Below are 9,121 nucleotides of genomic sequence, written 5' to 3'. Positions count from 1 at the left end.
TATATTTTTGGAAAGTTCCGTACATTCTAAGATTGTCGTTGTTGGAACCCAAGGTCCTAGTTTTCATGGTCCCAGCGGTCCATGCATTAACTGACCTGGATGGAATGATGTCTCAGGGATTCATCCACCACATCGCTGACAACGTTGACCATGACATTTGCACCATTGACGGCAGAAACACCTTCCATGGCATGGGGATCATTGCCTCAATAACCCCCGTGCCCACGTATTTGCCGAGGAAAATTCCCCGAACAAGTCCGTCAGCGGCACACATAAGAGACGCATACAAAATCCGTGTGCTTCATGTCAGATGTGACGACAGTGTTCTTTCAAAAATAAGATACGTTCGAATTCCTGACTTCACTGAACTGGATCCCAGTGCTAGTATCGATACTCTCTGGCTTTCGTCGTGGTATGTGAAGACTCCAAGGCCGGGATGGAATGGGACACATCAGATTGTCATGGTTGGAAACCATCCGGGGAAAGCGTCTGTAACATTTCTCCCGATGATTGATCTGTCTGCCAGTGATGACACCTGTGTGTACTCTACCTTGATGTTCATCACAGACCAAGCTAAACGCCATGGATTCGCCCCAGTCGTGACCTTCGATCAGCCATTGTGGTGGAAAGCTATGAAAAAGGTTGAGGCTTCTGAACCAGGAAGTGAGCTCTCAGCAGTATTTCTGAAACTCGGTGGGTTTCACACAACCATGAGCTTTATTGGATGCATAGGATACACAATGGAAGGATCCGGTCTTCACGAAGTCCTGGAGCTTGCATATGCCCTAAACACTGTTCACCATCTCCTAAGTGGAAAGGCTATTTCACGAGCTGTTCAAGGTCTCTTGCTAGTTGATAGTGCTCTACAAGCCGTGCTGCTCTCCGAGTTATTTGATGATGATCCCTGTTCAGAACCTTAAACAAAGTTAGGCACCAAAGAAGTTGCAGACCTTAAAACACTATACAGCAAGCTAATGAACGGAGAGGCAACAATGACGGAGGTTGAAGAAAATCCTGCACTCAAGCGGATCAAAGGTTTCGTCGACCAGAAGATAATTGATCTGTCTCAGCACAGAACTTCAAAGCTGTGGTTTCAGCTTATGAATATGGTTGGGATACTTCGTTCTTTCATCAAAGCTGAGCAGATGGGTCTTTGGGACTTACACCTAAAGTCTGTGTCTGAAATGCTACCTTTTCTTGCGGCCTGTGGTCACAACAACTATGCCAAATCGTGCCGAATATACCTTCAGAAGATGGTGAAGCTTGAAGGAACCCATCCTACTGTTCATAGTTCATTCCAACAAGGAATGCACGTCGTCAGACGATCTGATCGCTATTGGGCTGGCTTGTCGACGGATCTAGTTATTGAAAAAGAGCTTATTCGCTCGTTGAAAACAGCAGGTGGACTGACCAGGGGTACGGGCATGACCGAAACCCAGAGGTCGCCGTGGGCTTTAGCACGCCCAACCTGCTCTGCTGTTAACCTCCTAATGGAAGATCTGACGCATATTCTCTATGGGACAAGCGAGCAGCACAAGGAGAACGCAGGCCCCAGACAAGAACGAGACTTCAAGGATACGCAGGCGATGGTCACGTACTTTGAAAATGGCTCACCATTTGGAGGGGATACCCAGCTTAGAAGCATTGCTACCGGTTTGACTGCATAGGAATCTGCAAACGTTGACTGTGCGAAGGCTGTCGGTCTAAAAATCCTTGATGCTATGACTGGAAAAGTGGCTAAGGATTTTGTCTTCCGAAGAAAGGAACAGGCAGTCCAGATAACAACAAAGAAAACTGCTGGAGTATTTTGCAAGCGACTGGATCCAGCTTTGCTATTCCAACGTTTCATTGCGTTAGCCAAAAGGACAAGACTTCCTGAATCAGAGTGCTTCCGGTATGAACTTTGTTCGTATCCCGCTGCTCTGTTTGACAGCTCATTTATGCCGAGAGTGCCGAACAAGGCAGAATTCACCAAGGCCATTGCAATTGCATGCAAACTCGAAGAAATTCCGTGTGTGCTGAACAACGGAACACACTACGTAATAGACGGCGGATCTCTATTGCACCGAGTCCCATGGATAAAAAATGACACGTATGCGGGTATCATACAGAGCTACTCCCTGTATATTTCACAGAAGTACCCTGGAGCATCTGTAGTTTTCGATGGGTATGATAGTGGACCTTCCATCAAAGATATGGCCCATTTGTATCGTAATCGAACGATTGGTCGCGAGGTTTTCTTCACGAATGACATGCGTCTGAAAGTTAACAAAGAAGAATTTCTCGAGAACAAGAAAAACAAGTCAAGATTCATTAGTTCGCTTGCAGTTCATCTCCGGCAAAAAGGTTATTTTGTAGTCCAAGCCCCAAGTGATGCAGACGTGCCTATTGTAAAAGCTGCTATCGAATCAGCTAAACAGAAGGTAACTGCCGTTATTGGAGAAGATACGGATCTTCTGGTCCTTCTCTGCTACCACTGTGATGTCTCCACTAACAAGATGTACTTCGCCCCAGAGCCAAAGAAAAACAAAGAGCGAAGGTGCTGGGATGTTCATGAAATGAAAAAAAGATTAAGCCAAGAAGTATGTGGTCTGATCCTCTTTGCCCATGCATTCCTTGGGTGTGATTCTACATCACGTGTCCACAACATCGGAAAAGGTCTTATCCTGAAAAAAGTAATAGAAGACGAAACTTTTCGAGCATCTGCCAAGGTTTTTATGAAGAAGGCAGCAACAAAAATCGGAGTCAAGGAACCCGGAAAAGATGCACTTCTTATAATATATGGTGGAACGAAGGGGAGAAATCTGAACGAGCTTCAAAAGCAGCTCTTCGAAAGAAAGTTTCTCACAGCAACGGCCTTTGTTCACCCAGAGCAGCTACCTCCCACATCCAACTCTGCAGCATTTCAAAGCTATAGAGTTTACTTTCAGGTACACGCCTGGAATGACGACCGTAATCTAGAATTGGACCCTCAAGAGTGGGGCTGGAAGGACCGAAATGGTATATTATACCCTGTGATGACGGACCTACCCCCAGCACCTCCCCAACTTCTTAAGATTGTTAAGTGCTCCTGCCGTTCAAACTGCACCTCCGCTCGGTGCACTTGTGTCAGAAACGGCATGTCTTGCACTCTCGCGTGCAAAACTTGTCAGAGAGCAGAATGTGATAATTCTGCCAAATCAGAAGATCTCATCGACGATCTCGACGACGAAGTTTCAAACTACACTGCCAGTGATTAATGTCGCAAGTCATTTGAAAAGTTGCCTGCCTTTTACCAATGTGATTTTTGTTACCTGTGATTTTAGTCAGTTAATACATTAAGAGATGATTGATTATTTTGAAGAAACCTTTTGGTGATGAATGTGAAACACTGTCGGTTCAACATATCCTTGATCTGATGTGATATTCGAGTTCATCGCATAAAACTACTCAAGAAATGTGGTCAAACGACTATGTTATAATAGAATCGCGAACTTCGTGAATGGCGATGAATGTGAAACACTTTTGGTTCACCGTATCTTAAATCTGATGTAATATTCGAGTTCAGCACATAAAACTACATCAGAAATGTGTTTCCCATGAAGTAAACTCTAAGCCTTGAGAAAATCGAAAATTTAGGCTTAAAAACGAAAAATAAAACACAAAACGCTAAAAAACACTAATTTTGCACCCCGCTAGGCTTCTCAACTTTTGATATGTTGTGCAGTTTTTTTTTCTCTACAAGATGGTGTAAAAATCATTTCTGTTGCAATTTGTTTGCGGTCAAACCTTATATTGACTGTACTATACCCAAATGGTGAATTCCACCAGGGTCACTGCAAGTCGAAAATAAATAAATTTTTAAAGAGACTGGATTAACAGTAGCTTAAGCTTTTTAAAACCATTTTATACAAGCACATAAATATGCTGCTCTGTGATTTTGTTCTTTTTTTATGTTATCAATTCCAACATATTCCATAAGGGTGGTAAGAGTCCAGCTTCTGAAGTTTTTGTGAAAATGTAGACCTTAGTCAAAATTGATGAGTAAGGAATTCAGTTTTGAAAGCAGGGTAAAATTCTTGCCTGAGGTTAAAAGGAGGATGTTTCTCTTTCCTTAAGGCAGATCTTTCAGATTGGGAACTGAAGAGGAGGTATATAGTCCATTATTTTCAGTTATTCAGTCCATCATGGACTATCCATGCCAATGATGACAATCTGAAATTGTTCCGTCAAACTTCCATATCTTTTAACCATAAGTCTGCCTTCCTCGAGAGTAGTCAATGGCCAGTTTCAAAATGAATCTAGATTAAAACCTAAAAATGTATGGCAGTACCACGGTGACCTCACAATTATATTTCATTAGAATGATAATTAGAATAACTTAGACAATCCAAAAGATGACCAACACACCTATGATACAATTTTAATATTATCTACTTTACGAGTAATTTCTGTAGGTGATTTTGTCAGAGTTTCTGCGTTTATAACCGAGGCAAAGAAATGATAACACACAGGCCAATAAAATGTGATAGTTCTTTCATTGTGTGGTGATGCTTTCTAATTAAGTCAAATTTGGGAGTTTAATAAAAACATTAAGACGCAAAGACAAGTTTCAAATACCACTTTTTATTAACTTAAAGAACGTATCCTGGCATGTGTATGCTTAATAGGAAATTGAGAAATCACCATTTCTTTGCTATGTGTGTTAATGGGCCCGATAAGATGTGGTTGATGAAATGTATAAAAGATACATTTTATTGGAATGGGGAGCCTTGTACTAATTTTATGCCGGACTGACCTCTGGTGCGTTGATTTTAAAATTACCTTTGAATATTGTCGGACTATTGTAAGTGTCTAAGTATCTTATTGTATTGTACTTTACTGTAGATTTCTTATACCTGTTGACTCCCTGGGACAACCAGTCCCAGTGGCTTATATATGTTATCAGACCTCTACCGTTGTGTGAGAGCTGAATAAAAGTGTTGTGTTATAGACAACCTCTCTTCATTCTTGACTTAGTCCCTCGAATATTCCCAGCTGGTACGCCCCATTAGTCAGGTCCTAGCCTACGGCACGCTACCAAAGTTTAATTACCTTAGGACCAAAAGTATCTCCCCTATAAGGGGGAGAAGTAAGGCAACAACAAGATCCTCACCAAACAACCATAAATCCATTTTACCAGAGCTGGTGGTGGTTGGAAAAACTGGGCTGAGCGGACTAAACAAAATTGTATATTGGAACAAAAATGGCTTTACTAGATGAAAATATGGTTTTCTTATGAACGGTGCTTGAAATTTCCGACACTATACGAGAATACGCAGGAATTTCAGATGTCGATGAGTTTATCGAAAAATAAAAAAAGTTTGACGAATTAACTGAGTCATTTGACGATAGGGTCAAAGAGCAATGCGTTGCAGCTAGATTAGAGGGAAGCGCCCTTAAACACTTTGAGACAATTAAGGAAAAAAAGCCAAAGGACATTAACACTCTAAAACAAGGTTCATAGAAACGAGTGTTTCCGAGAGGCTAAGAACAGAGGTAGTGACGTACAATGCCTCAACTAGTATTAGGAAATATGTACACAAAATTTGTCGGTCTGTCTATTTACAGTTACAGAGAGGTGGAAGTGACGAAGTGGTACAACATGTACAATTACATACTTTTACGCAAGGGTTACCAAAAAAGCTATTAATACTAGTATTATCACGGAAACCAGAAAATCTAGAGCAGGCTATAATCTTAGTAGAAACAGAAGTAAAATTGACGAGGCCATAAAAAATTTTGATCAAATGCCAATAAATAACACAGAAACCCAAGGAAGTATACAATATGAAAGGGGACAAAATCAGGTGATCTTTTAGGAACCAAATTGTGAGCCAAAAAGGCACGACGGAGGCCAAGGGTCGCTGTCTATGGAAATAGCCGACAGATTCCACGACCTTGAGTCGTTAGCGGCTAACAACTATAGAAAATATGAGCACCCACCACCACCAAAGACAGATAGATGGAGAACCTACAAAGACAGATCAAGAATAAATAGAAGTAATAATAAACCACGTTGAAACCAGGAAACAAGTAAACAATTTAAGCTAAGGTTTAATTGCTACTATGGTGGCAAACCGTATCACCTCGCGGCGGATTGCTGGCATAGAATACATAAAGAAGACAAGACGTACAAAACAAGACACCAGTTCCGAACACAGGGGGGCAGAATTTCAAGAAGGCAGGGAACAAATAATACTTGGCAAACACCAAATAATAATCCTGAATTTAGGCCTAGAAATCAAACGGTAAACAACACCCAAGGTCAAAATAGTAACACCGGAGAAAACTGGGAAAACCCCGAAAACCTTTGATCAAAGAGTGAGCATTTGAACGGAGAAACCAGTCTCAACATTTACCACAGGGGATAAAGAAATAACAGTAACGGTGATAATATTTAAACAATTACCGTTCCCTTGTATTCTAGGAGTAGAAGTGATAAGAAAATATGGGATCGTATGGGAACCCCTAACTGATAAAATAACCATAAGACACAAACGAAACAAATAGGCAAGTTTGCGTAACGACCGATAAAGATAGATTCGACAACAGATTCAGATTATAAATTAAAAATAAACTGGAAAATCACAATAGAAGGGGGAATATCAGCTCAAATGCTAGCAACATTAAATACAAAATTAAATACAAAATACAAAATATTTAGGTATAAAACGCTGGTATACATCCTCGTATATGGCTTCAGCTAACGGAAAAATCGAACGAAAACATAGAGAATTAGCTTATATGCTGGGAATACACGCAAGGCAGGAAAAATGAAAATTGGGATAATCACCTACCATTTGCTGCTTTTGCAGTTAATACGGCTCCTCACGTTTTCTAAAAGAAACACCATTCTTTTTACAACATATAAGAGATCCCAGGATTTGTATGGATGAAATACAAAATAATAGAATATATTACAATCTTGATCAATATAAACAAGAAATGGTTATACGCATAAAAAATGCTATGGAAAAAGTTAAAGACAATTTAAAAGATGAGAAGACAGAACAAAAACAAAAATATGACAGAAAAAGTCAAAATAAGACTAATTAATGTTTAGGAGACTTGGTCTATGCACACAAAAACAAACTAGAAGGAACAAAAAAGTTAAAACCGAAATGGGATGGACCTTTCAGAATTGTAAAAATCCTATCAAATAACTTAACCTCTGTTTTAAAGCACCAGTATAAAGAAAAGGAAGAAATAGTGCAAATAATATAATAAAAAAAGGATTTTTTTCAAAACCATGGAAATCAGAGCCCGTTTCTTCAGATAAGGTAATAAATGAAACAATTGCACCTGTATATATCAAAATGCCGTATGAATTCCATGACCTTTTTAACGACCACAAACGTTGGGAGAGATGGAAGGAATATTTGGCCCAGTCTTGGCTACAAAACTTCCACAACCAACCAGAAAAAATGGAAAAGTTCACTGCTCATCGGATACTAGCGATGAAAGTGACAGAGAAGAACATCAAAGACAACCTACTGGTTCCAAAGATAATAAACCAGAAGTTAAGTCCAAAGAAGAAGAAAAATTGGAAGAAACCCAAGAATTGTCTGAATTTCATACGCTAGACTCGCCTACAGTCTTAACAGAAAAATGGCTTTTGGAACAAACGCCATTTATCAGACGCGAGCTAACAGAATGTGAAACCGATAATTCTTCTACAGAAACGGATATAACTAAACCTGGCCCGTCGCTCAGAAAAGCCACGTTAAGAGAAAAACTATCGAGAAAAGTTAAGAAACCAAAAATGGAGCAGCAAGTCCCTTCTTCAGCAGCATAAGTGGCTAAATTTCTAATCAAAAAGCCAAACGTCAAAAGGAACAGAGCCTCAAGACCTTTGACGAAGCAACAAAACCATGCTCAAATTCGGAACCTTGTAAGCCTCACTATAGAGACCACTGGAAAACTTGTCAATATTACAAGGAGGAGAAACAAAATGTGGAATCCAAAATTCAGATCAGGAAACTGAAAAAGGCAGAACTTGCATTGCGCCCAGTCACTTAGTATTTGAATAAAATAATAGTAACCATGGGAGATGTGAATAACGTCCAAGTTTCCTTCATAATATATTTCCTCAGTAAAAAAAAATTTAATAATGTAGATATATTAACCCCTAAAAAGACATAGCCTAAAGATTTGTTAAACGGTTCCCAGAGAAAAATGAACTCGGATCGAAGTGACGTCAAAGCTTCCTATTCACTAAAATTGTTTCCAGGGTAAAACCTCGTAACTTTTGATAGTTGTAATGAAACTAAATATATATACATATATATATATACATATATATATATATATATATATATATATATATATATATATATATATATATATATATATATATATATATATATATATATATATATATATATATATATATATATATATATATATATATATATATATATATATATATATATATATATATATATATATATATATATATATATATATAAAAATATATATAAAAAAAAAAAAATATATATATATATATATATATATATATATATATATATATATATATATATATATATATATATATATATATATATATATATATATATATATATATATATATATATATATATATATATGTGGGAGGATCTTTCCATGAAGGAAGTTTTCATGGGGGAAGGGACATTGCTATGAAGGGGACGCCGGACTTCCCCAGCATTTTTAAAGCAAGATCAGAAATTTAATATAAAAAAACAACTATTTCAACTGCAATAGCAGCAACATCGAAACTTCAAACGAACAGAAAATATTACATATATGATTGGGTTCACCCCGTAGTCAATACCTCGCTGTTTAAGCCAAAGATTTTTTAGTACTTTCGTAAGAGCTATTTATTCTAATTAACGGCCTTTGTGATTAAGCGGTCATTTTTAAAGAATTGGAACAAAATTCGAATTCTCGCTTAAAGAGCAAGGTATTGACTAGGGGGCGAACCCCCTAATAAACAAATTAAAAATATATGAATATAGAAGTTCGTTACGTAAGTTAATTCGTAAGTTACGTATATATATTACTAATAAAAACGTTCGTAAATATAATTAAACAAGTTTCGAGAAAGCCATTTAACTAAATA

Source organism: Artemia sp. Qi Xiang Cuo, chromosome 7, assembly GCF_049724085.1.
Source record: "Artemia sp. Qi Xiang Cuo chromosome 7, ASM4972408v1, whole genome shotgun sequence".
In the NCBI taxonomy this organism is placed as follows: domain Eukaryota; kingdom Metazoa; phylum Arthropoda; class Branchiopoda; order Anostraca; family Artemiidae; genus Artemia; species Artemia sp. Qi Xiang Cuo.
This window is presented reverse-complemented; position numbering follows the sequence as displayed.